The sequence below is a fragment of the Phycodurus eques genome, chromosome 8 (assembly GCF_024500275.1).
Source record: "Phycodurus eques isolate BA_2022a chromosome 8, UOR_Pequ_1.1, whole genome shotgun sequence".
In the NCBI taxonomy this organism is placed as follows: Eukaryota; Metazoa; Chordata; class Actinopteri; order Syngnathiformes; family Syngnathidae; genus Phycodurus; species Phycodurus eques.
This window is the reverse complement of record NC_084532.1, coordinates 9,420,331-9,437,196: the sequence shown is the minus strand read 5'-3', so window position 1 is coordinate 9,437,196 and position 16,866 is coordinate 9,420,331.

Genomic DNA, 16,866 nt, shown 5'->3' with positions numbered 1-16,866 from the left:
ACATCTGCTACAGTAACACAGTGTACTTAATACTTTTTATCTGATTTTTTTTTTTTTTTTTTTTTACCACTACAGTCCACAAAACCCACAAGTAAAGCAGTGCAATATGTTCTCAGTATTTTCCTTTCTAGAGGCATTATTGTCAGGGTCAAAGCTGCTTGTAGTGATTTGAAATAATAAAAACGCCACTTAATGCAGACTGATCATCATTTGTTTTCCAGTCTACTGTGTCCACCTTGAGCAACATGACTCTTTCAAATGGGAACAACACAGTGATTTCACTGCAGAGCCAGATACAGCCTTGGAGCATGCTCAAATATTTCAACTATTTGTTCAAGTGAAGAAAAAAAAAAGGTTCAGTGCACTTAACCTTTTGGCATCAAGTTTGTCAAACTAAAACTAATTTTCCGAACACAAAAATGAAGAACACAAACACATGACAAATGCTGGTCAAGGAAACAAGACAATAGATAAATATATAATAAGCCATGCAAACGTAAAGTGTATTGAGTGGGGTCATGACAAATCCATTTTACTACATATCTTCGATTATTGTTATTATCGTCATCATTCTAAATATTGAATTTCACCAAAATAGGTATATTACATGACAAGTAATGATTTAAAAAAATCTAATAAATACACATTACCAAATAAAAAATAAACATGTATTCAGTACATACTTCTTAATATTTAAGTATTAGGGTTTTGATTAGATTTTTATTTACATGCCCCCTTTAGGGATCAGAATGGGTATGCAAATTATTACATGTTTATAATCGTATATCATATATTTTCATTATTATCATTATATTTTCATTATATTCATATATTTTCATTATGTTTTTCTCCTATTGAAAGATATTTTTCACCATAGGGGGTGTTATAGAGTTTATCGGACGAGTGTGGAGAAATGAAAAAACCCTTAGGCCACATAGTGACCCATGCTGAACTCCAAGCAACACCAACCGAATATGATTTCTCACCTTATAAATGGCTGCAAACAATGTTACAAAATCTTTCCTAACATGTCATCATCACAAGTCAAGACACTTTTACAACTCGGGAACATACCTAAAAATGGTCCAAATAGTTATCTTGAAGTTCTGTAATTAGTCTTGTTGGGGTAAATACAAATAGGCTCTTAATTTCCCCTTATTTGATTTCATTTTGAAAAAAAATCTAATTTCCTGACAATCTGCATGAACTCCACACTAAAACTTTGAAAAGACAAATGTGAAGTTGACTAATAGACACCCAAATAAAGGAATTAAAAAGTCAGAGATAAGGATTTGCCACTCACCGTGCAAGCAGGTTGGTCCACGCTGGAATTTAGCTGTGGTTGGACACCAAGTGGGCCCTTTGGGATGTGACCGGTTCAGTGTCTGGGTAACTAACCTTCCCGAGACCCTATTATGACAGATGCATAAGACAACTGCGAGCGCCAATGCACATCCAGGAGTTCAAGTCAAGCTCCACATTTCCTCCGGTTCCTTCAGAACGCTCCCAAAAAATGAAGGTGTTGTCCACCCCCCAACCTTGTTCCAACAGTCTGCAGGGAGGAGAGGCGGCTGTGATCTCGTATAGTTCAGACGTGGAGTTAACACACACAGCGACACAGAAGCAGCCGGTTGGAAGTGAACAGTGCCTGCTTGCCACTGGTGTCATCTGCCTCCCGATGCCCCGCTCTCTCCTCCCTTCAAGCTTGATAAATCACACACACACACACAATGAGACTTTCAAGCACTCATCCCAAGAGAACCACTGGCCATATGAGAGTCTAGAGGCGCAACTTCTTCCTCCCTCCTTCCTTCTTTCACTCTATCCCTCCCTCCTTGCCTGCCTCTCCTCTTTCATTCCACTCTCTTGTTGTTGTTGTTTTTCACTGCCTCTGCTGAGACACCCTTATTGTGGCAATTGCATTAGCCTCCACTGAGCCAGCAGTGGCTCTTAGTGCCTAATGCAATGTTGACTCTCTCTCTGGCTGTATTTGTCTCTCTGCTGACTTATCTCTCTCCCAATGTCGATCCCTTTTACATGTGCATGTCCACACGCACGCCTCGTTTGTTTTCCCTCTGCGACCAGTCTCCCGTAAAAGGACACGGTCGCGCTTTTTTGCTGTTTTCGCAAACCTCCTTGAGGGAACGCATGATAGTGTTACAACAGCGTGCGACTCGACTAATGGCTGATCAGGGCCCAATGTTGTTTGAAACAACAAAAATTGGGGTTCACACGTAGGGCTTTTTAATATCTCAACTGATTTTTAAAATGTGAGAAACATCACATGGGAAAATATCACTATGTGTGTGCTTACTGCTCTTAGAGCGTGTGGTGTACTCGAGATGACCAACGAAGATTACCACTCAAGCATGTGTGTTGTAGTACCATGACAGACCTGTGAGAGGCAGGAAGGCGTCACAGGTCATCCAGCCTGCTGGAAACTACAAAGAAGTCGAAAGAGTAGTCGAAGGAAAGATACCATACCAGTTGCCTATGTGGTAACATTGGTATTGTTGCCTTTTTTAATTCATTCACTGCCAGCCCTCCCAGTTAACATGGATATTTGATTTGTAAAGATGTCAATGGCAGTGAAGGAGTCTTTTTTTTTTTGTCTTATTGCGTACCATACTGTATATGTTTTTAATGAACGATGAGTCTGATTAATAAAGTCGTTGATGCTGCTGATGATGATGATGAAGTTAGTTATACATAGAAGTTAGCTAATTTGGCCTGTCGTGAATATACAGAAGGTTATCCCCTATATAGTGCCCTCAATGTATCCTACAATGCATAATGAACAACGATGGTCACGAAAAAGTCAAATATATCAAATCGTGACCCTCATATCCAAATTGCTGTAAAACACTATAACTATGATCGAAATATAGCTATAAAATAAAATAAAATAAAATAAATAAACAAATGAATACATAATATAAAATAAAATAAAACTAGATAACTATATAACTATATACTATAACTATAATAACTATAAACACTATAACTATAACTATACTATAACCCACTGTCCATTGGCTGGGAATTGAAGCAATTCCTAATTCTACCAGTCAACCACACAAAGCAATGCACTTTAACTATCAGAACACAGGAGTCTTATTGACAAAAGAAATTGGCGCAGGATAAAAATGTAGACATAGGAGATTTATTTGGCCATTTGAGTGACAAGAGCGTCACTGATAATGTAAATGGTTCACTTACCTGAATCTTTTGGTTATGTTTCCACTCAGTGACACAGTGAATGTGAGTTTGAATGGTTGTCTGTCTCTATACAGCATGTGATTGATGGGCGACCAGTCCAAAATGTAGTCTGGCCAAAGTCCAGCTCCCACAACCAGGAGAAACGGTATCGGAAATGAAAGGATGGGTAACAACAGAACCGGTCTCCCTGCTCCAGAATGAAAACGGTGCAGTCAGTGACAACACATTGCAGAACAAGATACACAATAACACAATGTGTCACTATGGAACTGCGAGTGTAAAAGATGGATCATGTTGGTTTCATCAACAAATATACACCCAAATGTGATGACCGTATACTCAAATGTGCATATAATCATTTTTAATAGTGCAATAAAGTGTGGTTTGTGAAATATCACATTACTATGTTGCAGTAAAATCAGGCTGTCAACAAAGACAGCAGAGTAGACTCAGTGTCTCATCAACCGGGACGCTCCCGTTTGTTTGGGACTCGGGCTTTAAATCTTAAAACCTTGCAGAGTGACAGAGAGGGCCAGTGGAGGGAACCTCTTGTATGAGGACAGCAGTTTTAGTCACTCTGAAGTCTCTTTAAAACTACGCTGAACTTTCCGTGTAAAACAGTGACTAGTAGTGCACATATGGTTAGTAGGTTAGCAAAAAATTCCCCTTAAAAAAATCTCCCAACACTTTTGGGTGAGACATTCATTTTTTGTAACAACCTGCATAAAAGTGGCCTTGATGGAGGTCTTTGCTGCACTGAGTGACTTCCACATTCGAAAAAACAGGTCGAAGCACTTCCTTTTGACTCGGGTAAATAGAGGAGCCCTATAGCAGGAGACTGGGACAAAGCACCCTTAGGAATTTAAGACATAGACAATGTCGTATGTTTTACACAAGATGTCTTCAAGAGCTACCAAAGATGACAATATTCGATGTTTAGGCTTCATTGCTTACATACATCATATTTGTACAAATACATTATATACATGTATTTAACTTTTGGGCGCCACAGTGGGCGACTGGTTAGAGCGTCTGCCTCACAGTTCTGAGGACCGGGGTTCAATCCCCTGCCCCGCCTGTGTGGAGTTTGCATGTTCTCCCCATCCGTGCCTGCGTGGGTTTTCTCCGGGCACTCCGGTTTCCTCCCACATCCCAAAAACATGCATGTTAGGTTAGGTTAATTGAAGACTCTAAATTGCCCGTAGGTGTGAATGCGAACGGTTGTTTGTTTATATGTGCCCTGCGATTGGCTGGCAACCAGTTCAGGGTGCACCCCGCCTCCTGCCTGACGATAGCTGGGATGGGCTCCAGCGCTCCCGCGACCCTTGTGAGGAGAAGCGGCTCAGATAATGGATGGATTTAATTTTTGTCCCAAGATACCAGCGATAAAGAATGTTTTAAAGCAAATTTGGGTTCAGATCATCATGTCAACCCGTTGTTATTCTAGTTATCGCGGCACACACAGGAAGTCCACTGACCTGTTTTCCATTAAAAAAAAATAAAGAAATAAAGCGGATTGAGGGAGCATGTGTGATTCAACCAGATGAAAAACGTCTGGAATTCAGGAATATGTGGATGACTTTAGTTCATATTTCACGTTTACTGAGGCACAATAGAGCCAATACAACTCCCAAATAATACACAAAGTTGGCTTCGTAAAATATTGGACCTTTAATAAGAAAATAGCACTGTATGAAATTGTAATTTACAAAAGCATGCGGCAGGGGTGTCCAGGTCATTTTTGTTGTGGGCCACATTATAGCTATGGTTTCCCTCAGTGGGCCGGCCCGTTATGATTGTGAAACGATATAACTGTTTCATCACCTCATCTTATTATTACAAATACAGTTCACAACAAATTGATGGATAACTACTATTAGTATTTTTGAAATTAGAAGGATAATAGTTTGTTCAACTAGTGTTCATACTTCTGTAAAAAGGGTTTAAAAAAACAAGAAATGCTTATAATATCTCAATAATTTGACATTTTTGCACAGATTATAGCAAGAATTATGGAAGTTGGCACACATAATTTGCTTTCACGGACCACATAAAATAATGTAGCAGCCTGGATATGCCCCCCGGGCCTTGAGTGTGACACCTATGACATACAGTAATTTTTTTTTTTTACTTCAATTCAATTAACATTGTGCTGCTCTTTCTGGTCTGTGTGTCTTGGCCAGTTAGGGGCAGTATAATACAAACACAGAGACATACAAAGAAGTGTTTCACAACTGAATCAGTAAGTTGCACTGATAATAGTCTTTTTTCGCAAAGGATAGAGAATTGCCTGTGAGTATAATTATACTGTCGGTCTACGTGTTGCTCCGCGTTTAAATATCCCTTGCTTAAAGGGTTGCAACACGATGACACAAGTGCAATTCGTTAGGCCGTTTAGGAGTTTTGCGTTGTTTGACAGCATTAAACTAAACAGACTATCACCCGGCAAGGCTATGTGGTTGTTTTAAATATTTTTTAAATATTCATTCTCTTGATTTGATGTTTAGTTTGACAGTAAACTTTAACTGGGAGCGTCAATAAAGAGCTCGAAGCCTCTTTTTTGAAGAATATTCACTATCTGCCAAACTACTGCTTGTAGTGACCGTAAGTTGTCGTCACGCATAACCAGACTGTATTGTGTGTTTTTTTTCTAGTTAAGCCAGTCTAAGTGGCGGTGACCAGTCCTTTTTATTTGCTTCATGAAAAAAACACCACTGTACTCAACAGTACAGAATCTCCTGGTGGTGTTTGGCTGCACGAGAAGCACGGCAGCCGGTGGTTCCAAATGTTCCTCGCCGTAAATCCAAAACGATGAGAGGACAGGAGTGAAGATTAGGGTGTATTTCAGCGACTATTACATGGCCAGACATAACATTCATTAATTAACTCTTGCGCTCTCATTGAATCAAGATTATATCTTACAAAAGCAGTTTGGAGCAGCAGAACTGCAGCCCCTGCAATGTTCTCGGGGCACTTTCATAACTCACTGCCGTTCCGTTTGTGTATCGTATTGGTTAACTGCTTCAGTACTGGACTTTAGTGAGGTTATTTTGTGCACTACTAGTAAAAAAGGAGAAATTAGCTTTCAGCGAGTTGCTTATAAAATAATGGTGAATGGAAAACTCTTATGGGAGGTCATAGTGACTTCTAAGGGACTGTCTAGACATGGAGAGACTCTCCTTTAAATGTTGGCTGCTGATTGGCAGGAGGTTTGCAGTATTTACTTGGACTAAATAATGCCTGCCATCATGTCATTTGTTCACTCTGCCAAGGAGATTATGTTTATCTGCAATCGCTTTGTTTGACTGCTGGCAGGATTCGGAGGAGGGTAGACTCGACAAATATTGTACTAAGTAAGAGTACTGTTACTTTAGAAAAAATATGACTCAAGTAAAAGTAAAAAGTAGTCCTCCAAATAATTACTTGAGCAAGGGTAATAAAGTACTAAGTACTAAAACTACTCAAGTACTAAGAAACTAGTGAGTAACGTCTGACTTATTTTTAAAATCAGAGCATGAACATCAAATCAAATACAAATAACATTATTAAATATGAATGTGCAAATTCAGATATTGCTGAACAATATCACTTCATCTAAAACATAATCCATCCATTTTCTGAGCGGCTTCTCCTCACTCGGGTCGCGGGCGTGCTGGAGCCTATCCCAGCTATCATCGGGCAGGAGGCGGGGCACACCCTGAACTGGTTGCCAGCCAATCGCAGGGCACATACAAACAAACAACCATTCGCACTCACATTCACACCTACGGGTAATTTAGAGTCTCCAATTAATGCATGTTTTTGGGATGTGGGAGGAAACCGGAATGCCCGGAGAAAACCCACGCAGGGACGGGGAGAACATGCAAACTCCACACAGGCGGGGCCGGGGATTGAACCCCGCACCTCAGAACTGTGAGGCTGACGCTCTAACCAGTCGGCCACCGTGCCGCCACAAAGTAAGGAGTAAAAGTAAAAGTAAAAAGTCACCAGAAAAAATTTATTCTCAAGTATCTATACCTGAGAAATCTACTCAACTTCATTATTTCCCACCTGTGCTCACTGCATAACGTCTTTGTGAAATTAACTCAGATAGCTACTAGTCTTGGAGATTGATCAAATGAACCTTTGTATTGGGTGCTCAGTGGGTCAGCACTGTAGAATAGTGATTAGCACGTCTGCTTCACAGTTCTTGACGTTTGGTATTCGAGACACTCCTCTTTTTCTCCACATTCCCAAAATTATGCCTTTTAGGTTCATTGAAGACTATAAATTGTCCATAGGTATGAATGTGAGGGTGAATGGTTGTGCATCTACATGTGCGCTGAGATTTACTGGCGACCAGTCCAGTGTGCAGCCTGCTTTTCACCCAAAGTCAGCTGGGATGGTGTTATGATTTCTGGTTCTCCTGCATTCCTGCCCACCACAGGGAAGTAGGGCAGGAAAGCAGGAGCCTTAAAAGAAGTATTTTCAAAAACAGAAAAGGAAAAAAGGGACCATGGAAAAATCTAAACACTAAATTGATACAGTCCCAGAAAATCAAGAATCAAAGTAACAAAAAAAAAAGAAAAAAACAAAAGACACTAGACATAAACTCAACAAAATAACATTCCTGGGGATACATGACAACAGCAACAACAACCAGCTGATACATACACAACACACCCAGGGACCTAAATACAAACTGAAGAGACAACGGGGCACACCTGGAAAAGACATGAGTGGCTGGAGGGAGTTGATTGGTTGATGCAAGATAGAGGGCTGACGAGAAAAGGTGGAGAAGAAAACCAAACTAGCAGACGGGACATGAACATGTGACACAAGAAAACTTGACAAAACATGAAACAAACTATTTGAATTTCATCAAAACCAAGTCAACAAAAACACATTTCATGACAGATGGCCCCCAGCTCCCCACAACCATGGACAGGATAAGCACTATACAAAATGCCTGGATGTTAAATATTTTTTATTTTATTCAGATTGGTATAAAGAACACAAGCCAGATTGGCCTTTACTTGTCTGTAGGCCAAATTCTTTGCTTTGATCCTTATTGACTTAATTTGTTGAGTCCTTCAGCAGAAAACAGCTGTCAACGAGCATAACAACACATGCATTTAACGGAAAGATGGCGAATAGTTGGGAACACTCAACTTCACAGGTTGCTAAGTAACCCATGTTTTCTCAACAGATGTTAATATCATTGCTCAACTGCGGATATCACAAATCTTCACCAGACACCATATAAAATCCACGAGGGAGATCCAATACAAGAGATGTATTAAAAAAAAATCTCCCTTTTGGAAGATAACGCTGAGTTATGAATGACACTGTCGGTAAGGTATTTTTTTAAACAACTTATAGCTGTTGTAGTTTGCAGTGATGGTGAATTCCACTGCATCCAACTGAGAGCAGTCTCTAAGATTTTGACCCTCTTACGTAGCGAAATAGGGTCTGCCTTTAAAGTGAGTTTAAATAAAAGTTTCCATCCATCATTAGGGTCAGGGTTGAGCTGGAGCCTATCTCAGCTGACTGGGCGAGAGGCGGGGTAACACCCTGGACTGTTCACCAGCCAATTGAGGGCCCTTACAGACAAGCAACCATTCTCACACTCACAGTCGCACCTATTGGCAATTTAGAGTTCAAATAACCTTCCATACACGTTTTTGAAATGTGGGAGGAAGTCAGCGTTCCCCGATAAACTCACCCAAGCACAGGGAAAACATGAAAACCCCACACAGGAAGGCCAGACCCAAGATCTGAGCCTAAAACCTCAGAACAGTGAGATAGACATGCAAACCACTAGTTCTGTGCTGCTCTCCACTTATATTTTCTATTTTTGGCCGTATTTGCTCATTCAGACTTTGAAATATAAACCCCATTTCCAAAGAAGTTGGGATGTTCAGAATCAGAATCAGAATCATCTTTATTTGCCAAGTATGTCCAAAACACACAAGGAATTTGTTGTGTAAAATGTAAAGAAAAATGGAATACAATAATTGACAACCTACATTCAATTGAATACACTACAAAGACAAGAAATGTTCAAACTGATAAACGTTGTTTTTTTTTTTGCTAATATCTACTCATTTTGAATTTTATGTCAGCAAGACATTCCAAAAAAAGCTGGAACAGGGGCATGTTTACCAGTGTGTTACATCACTTTTCCTTTTAACAACACTCACTAAGCATTTGGGAAATGAGGACACTAATTGTTGAAACTCTGTAGGTAGAATTCTTCCCCATTCTTGCTTGATGAACAACTTCAGTTGCTCACAGGTTTAGGGTCTCCGTTGTTGTATTTTTATGGTTCATAATGTAGCATACATTTTCAATGGGAGACAGGTCTGCTGGCAGGCCAGTCTAGTACTCACACTCTCACAAAGCCACGCTGTTATAACGTGCAGAACGTAGCTTGACATTGTCTTGCTCAAATGAGCAGGGAAGCCCTTGAAAATAATGTTGCTTGGATGGCAGCATATGTTGCTCAAAAACCTGTATGTACCTTTCAGCATAATTGTGCCTTCACAGATGTCACAGAGGTTTTTCATGCCATGGACTCTAACACAGCCCCATACTAGCACAGATGCTGGCTTTTGAACTTTAAGCTGAAAACAATCCAGATGGTCCTTTTCCTCTTTGGCCAGGGAAACACAATGTCCATGATCTCCCCCCCAAAAAAAGACCACAGAACACTTTTCCACTTTGTGTCAGTCCATCTCAGCTGAGCTCAGCATAGTAGAGTTTTAACTTGCATTTGTAGATGTAGTGACAAACTGTGATAACTGACAGTGTTTTTCTGAAGTGTTCCTGAGCCCACGTGGCAATATCATTAACACAATGTTACCGTTTTTTAATACAGTGCCACCTGAGGGATCAAAGGTCACTGGCATTCATGTTGGTTTTTGGCTTTGCCGCTTACGTCCAGAGATTGTATATTTCTTTCTATTTTCATTGTATGTTTTTATCTCTGTAAAGCACTTTGTGTTGCATTTTAATGTATGAAAAGTGCTATATAGATACAATTTTATTTTAGTTAATTGAGTGACCAGACTTCAGAGTTTTTCGAGATATGAGCTGTCGTTCGGCCGATTTTTTTGCTTTGACTTAGAAGCAAAATATTGCGATACGAGAGCTCTATGGTGGCAATGAACTTAACTCACTTCACAACAAGTAGTAGTTTGGCAGATAGTAAAAAAAGACTACAAAATATTATCGTGGCTTACAGAGGAGCTGAGACCTGCTCGATGTACAGTATATCTGCATTATACTGCCCCCAGGTGGCCAAGACGCACACCCCCGAAGGAACAGCACAATAGCCATTGGACTAAAGCAAAAAAAATTGTCAAAAACTGTTAAATTTCTCGTAATTCTACTTGCTATTTTCTTATTACAAAAGTGCTTTTTTTTTTTGGGTGGGGTGGCTGGAATGGATGAATGACACTTCCATTCATTTCAACAGGGAAAGACGATTTGAGATACGAGTGTTTTGAGTCATGAGCGTGGTCAATTGAACTAGTGGTCAGTGTAACAAATTAAACTGGTATCAAGGCACCACTGTTAATTGGAAAGAAAAACAGTGCACCAACTGCACCGCCCACCTTGCCCCCTGATGTGCATGCTTACTGATGGTCGAGACGACCTACAAAAGATTGAATTTTTAACAGCATAGATAGTCAAAATGTTGGATGCAAGTAACACGCTGAAGTAGACAAACTGCCTGGTTGCATCGTTCCCTCTTCTAGGGTGGGCCTAAGATGGAGACTGTAGGGATGCCGTGCATAGTGCCAGGAAAAGAGGAAGCCTACGCACAGATGGGAGTGGGAACAGACACACGTACGCAGACACACATACACACAGACACACACCCACACAGTTGTGCACAAATTGGCATGCACTTTTCAGCTTTTCAACGCTGCGGAATTCACTGCCGTTCTGCACTATAAAGCGGTCATGCACAACAGCTACACCGGCACTGGTTTGATCTAATACTAGCTTGAAACCAAACACTTGGACACACATGGCAAATACAAATGAGTTCCAGAAGTTCGATGGCATGTGGCAGATGCCCAGTTGTCCTGCCCACATCCTGTTTCCACAGCTCGCCCCCTCCCAAAGGGCAGCAGCGTGACTGTAAAGGAAAAAACAGAGAGGTGAGACTTCTGCAGACATTTAAAAAAAAAAAAAAGTGCTTACTTTGAAAACATTACTTTATTGTTCCTTTTAGCTGGTGCACATGTAATATTGTTTTTTTTTTTTTTTTTTTTTACAAAGGTACATTGCTGACTCCGGGCCTATCATGCATACCATAGCATTTACATTTGTCATGTGTGTGGTAAACTTTACAAAATGCCATAGAAAACTTTGCTGGTTACACTTGAAAATTGCAGTGTAAATTAAACATTTTTTTATGGAGTGGATCTCTCGGTTAGAGTGACATAAGAATCAACATGACACACAGAGCCTCTGTGATCACTTTCTGTGGGAAGATTTCAGTGGCCCTGAAGTGAAAAACACAACAGCAAATAACTAATCACAACAACAAATAACTAAACACAACAGCAAATGAAAAAAACAAATAATAATTAAACTACCGGAAAAGGTAGGTACTGGTGGGGGTGATAAGACTGATTGCTGATCGGACGAACCTACAGGAAGAGGTACGTAGTCGTGGGGGAGATAAGACTCATCGTTGATTGCACGAGAGGGACGACGACGTCTGTGCAACCCAACCTCTTTCAAATGCGTTGTCAACATGCACATACTTATTTGAATGTTGTGATTACTCCTGAGTATATTTCTCCAGTATCACCCCTTAGGTATGTATAATGGGAACAAGCAAGACTGTGCGGATATGTACGTTAAGAAACGCCACTCCGCAGTCCTTAAAAGAGGGTGCTTTGTGGCTGCTGAGCAGGCCAGTGGTGCCCTAGGTGAGATTTTATATGATAGGGTTAGGGTTACACGGTGGAAGTGTGGGTTTGAACCCCAGTGTAGTCAAAGGCACAGGAAGTCTCGCCGTGGTTACGTAACCCAGAACACAATGTGTCAAGAGTTTGGTTTTGCAAGAAGAGTCAGGGGTTTTGCCAATGTAGCTTGAATTTTGGGATAAGTGTTTAAGGTATTGAGAAAATGTGTGGAGGTTTCAAGAAATGTGTTTTAGCAATTGAGAGAAACTGTTAAAAAAAAAAATAATAATAAAATAAAATAAAAAAAAACACCAGAGATGGAATAAACTCCTGGTCAAAGCATCCAATCAAGTCCTACCTCTCGCCCAATCAGCGATGAGCCTTATCTCCCCCACCAGTACCTACCTCTTCCAGCAGCTTAATTTTGTTTTGTTTTTTTCATTTGTGGTTGTGATTTTTAATTTGCTGTTGTGTTTATTTATTTGTTATTGTGATTATTTGTTGCTGTGTTTATTCATTTGATGTTGTAATTAGTTATTTGTTGTTGAGATTTTAAATCTGCCGTTGTGTTACTTATTTGCTGCACCGTAGAAAATAAATGCCGATATCCTCTTAAAACTCAGTAAGCCGTTCAATGTGTACTCTGTTGTGTGTTGCTGAGATGATGGATAAACTAGGTGGTCAATAGTTATACTCCATTTATTTAGTTCAGTTGTTTGAAATGTTCTGATTTCTGTGCAAAAGATTATGCAAAAACTACATAAGTGATTTTTTTTCAAAACTTTGTGGAAGAAAACTTTTACGGGGCCTAAAAAAGAACGGTTTATTTTGATTGGGTTCAGCTACAAATCAATCCATATCCAAAGTACAATTCTGGTTTATTTTCCTTTATTTTTTATTTTTTCGGGCCGCCTGGTTGTGTGTTATGTACACTACTGCCACCTACAGGAGTGGAACATTATTGGCGCTCTGAAGTGTACAGTACGACACAACTAAGCTCTGTTTAGGAGAAGAAAATGACAAACGAGTGTTTCATCCTGCTGTTTTCTGACATATTGCAGTCCAGTGGTACCTTATTTTGCAAGTTTAATTATTTTCCTCAACCAAACTTGTAACGGAATTTGCTTTTTAATTTATTGAAATGCCATTAATCTGTTCCAGCCCCTAAAAATAAACACCATATATTTTGGTTGAGTTTTTAATAAAGACAAATTGCGCTACATTGTACAAGATATAATAAAACATAATGAAAGAGAACACAAACTCCACAGAGGCGGGGCCGGGATTTAAATCCGGGTCCTCAGAACTGTGAGGCAGATGTGCTAACCAGTCGGTCACCGCATCATATCATATTTGTCCAAATAAATTATATCCATGTATTTAACTTTTGGTTGAAGACACCAGCCATTAAAAAAAAGAAAGGTTTAGAAAGTTTGGCTTCAAACAATCATGTCGGCAATCCTAGTTATGCTCGCTACCATAGCACACACAGGACTTCATTTCCACTGCGGTTTAGCTGAAGCTCACACATAACTCAAATTTTGCCTCGCGACACAAAGCAAAAAATTGACCAAGCGACGGCTTGTAAGTCGAAAAGTGACGTCATTCCGGTTGGCTGGTAACCACGTAGGTTGTTCAGCGTGAGTGTTACTGCTCCATGTTCTTTGAGAGTGTTTTCATTTTGTATTTGTCTGTTTGACTATTTTCCAGTTTAATAAATGGCTTTTTCACTTCACTCGAGCACCAGCATATCTGAACAATTTTTTTTTTAGCCCTCCCACATACTTTAAACACAAAACTTGAAATTAGTAAAACACAATTTTCTTTAACAAATTGTCGATGTATTTCATTTAAAAAAAAAAAAAAAAAAAAAAAATTGCAACCATAAAATCTTTGGAAATTACTGCATGTAGTTTAGTGTTTCCGATCATACATGTGCCTTTAAGAGGCGGGACCAGGTGGAGTGGACTTAAAGAAACCAGGGAACTAAATCCAAACAAAGTGACCAGACAACGAGGAACACCTGGACAAGACACAAGTGGCTGGAAGGAGCTGATAGGTTGACACAAGGTAGAGGTGAAACTAACGACATTATCGAAGGCCCAGTTCAATTTCATTGTGCCAGTGAGCCAAGGCGGCCCCCGAGGCCTTATGAATGTTATCCATTACACCTGTGCTTTTCATTCTATTACATTATATAAGTCTCGCTGCAGGAGCCAGCATCATTTAAAAAATAAATAAATCACTAAATATTACCATACTTTAAGTACCAGGGGCGGAAATATATATTAATAAATATAAATATATATAGTCAATATTGAGATAATTAAATACATTCATTCATTCATTCATTCATTTTCCGTACCGCTTAGCCTCACTAGAAACAGAAATAAAAAATATGGATCCCATTCATGTGATGCAGCGCAGATTTATATGTAATAACGACATCTGGCAGCGAGGGAGCTTGGGGAGGGCAAATAAAAGATGAAGGCTAAAAATAAGGGAAGTGGAAGAAGAGAGCAGTCGAGAGGGAATGGGACGGAGGTTGTGGAAGGGACACTCATGCATACGCACACGCACGCACGTATGTTACATGGCTCCAACAGGCGGTCAGGCCTGTGCGAGGGGCTCGCAGGGAAAAATCGCGGGGGACTAAGTGAACTCTTCCGGGGGGGAATTCTTGTGCCACATCTGGATCACACACACGTCAGCAAACGGCATCAAACGGGGCAATGGAGAAGAAGGGCCAGTTGGCAGGTGGCACAACAACGTTTAGATACACACTAACAGGACACTTCAGAAGGTACACCGTGCACCGTCTAATGGAGTGATTCCTGACCGACGAGGGATCAGCAGATGTGCCTTATCCAATTTCACTTAACTGGTCAAAATTATACATTTATTTACAACATGATTGATTACAAACGTGATTGATAATGTAGTAAATAATTTTTTTAAATTTTGATTTCAAAATGAGACCCTTTTTTTACATAATTGCCTCCTGTTTCCTTATTTCTCAAACAGTTCCAACTTCTTTTTCAAACCGTCCCATGAGGGCCATCACCTATTCTGATCCCCAAAATAAATAAACAGGAAATGCCCCCATATTCAACAGGAAGTTCCCCCAAATCAACAGGAAGTGCCCCAAATTGAACAGGAAGTGCCCCTAATGAACAGTAAGTGCCCCCAAATTCAACAGGAAGTACCCCAAAATGAACAGGAAGTGGCTATATTTGAACAGGAGGTGCCCTACAATGAACCCTCAGTAAACCAGAAGTAAACTATTCCAAATTTTTAAAAATAAAAACCCCAAATTAAGATTGTTTTGTATTTCCCTCGTTTCCACTTCTTCACTGATTCAAACTGTTCCAACTTTAAACTGTTCCTCTCATTCCACATCATTGAAATCATCCCCTATGGTTTAATATCATTCCAAATCATTCAAAAACATTTCACATCATACCTTATTATTCAATTTCATTCCACTTTATTCCATATCGCTGCATTTTATTCAACATCATTTTATATCATTTCATATCTTTTAATATCATTCAATAACCTTCCATAACATTTCACATCATTCCATATTATTCAACATCATTCCACATTATTAAATATCATTCCGTATTCTGTAAAATCGTTCAATATCATTCCATATGATTTCATTCAGCATTTCAGCAGTCACATGCAATTTCTCCAGAAATTGCAGTCGAGTTTATCTTATACAGCGCCTTTCATGAAACCTATACAAGGTCTTGTACGAATGAAATCCACAATTTCAAGGTGTCTTGCGGTTCGCTGACTTGAAATGGTCATGTTGTCATGTTAATGAAGAGAGAAGGGGAGAACATACAGGCTAGCTACAACAGACACTAAAATAGAAAGACAGACTGTCAGACTGGCAGAGAATTTAAAGACAGTTTTGCATATTAACAAGTTCAATAGTCTTTCGTCATTTCAAATCTTAATTTTGCTGATGTGAAAGCCAGAAGGAGAAAAGTGTGACCACAAACACATTTTGCAGTAGAATGACAATATTTTATCATTGGAGCATCCTGGCCAAAAGTCACATGTAGTCAAGGAGATATTTCAATGCAAGCATTTACACACAAAAAAAGAGATTTACATTTACAAGTAGTTTTGTAAACTATAATGCTCTACACGGTACATGATAAAGAGCAGCATATAAAGGAATGATTAATAAATGGGAAAAGCTGTCTCATTGATTTTATTGTCATAATAATAATAATAATAATTGATTTGTCGAGTTACGTTTATTTGTATCAAAGGGCTTCGCAGGCCGGCAGTTGAGAAAGATCGGCGACATCCCTGACCTAAACCCTGCAGTCATTATCATTATCTTTAGCTACCAAATTTGGTTTCTAATTTGAAATGAAAGGTAGGCGTTTAGTTGAGCTACATGACAGCCTGTGATAAGATAAATTGATAAAACAGTTTGTCATCAGTCAACAGTTTGTCTTCATATAGAAATTAACCACAGTATAAATCGATTCATTTCAGTCCTTAACAGTGAGATAAAGAGAAAGAGAATCAAACAAAACCAACAAAATATAAACTATATTGATCATTAGCATACAGTCACATCACTTCCTATCAAAGTATTATATACATGCATCTTCTCAACCGTGAGCTAATGGCTGAGCCTAATATTTGGCGCCGACACTGATCTCAATTACGATGGGTGCCCATTTTTTGGCTTCAGCACCTGCCCCTGAAAATG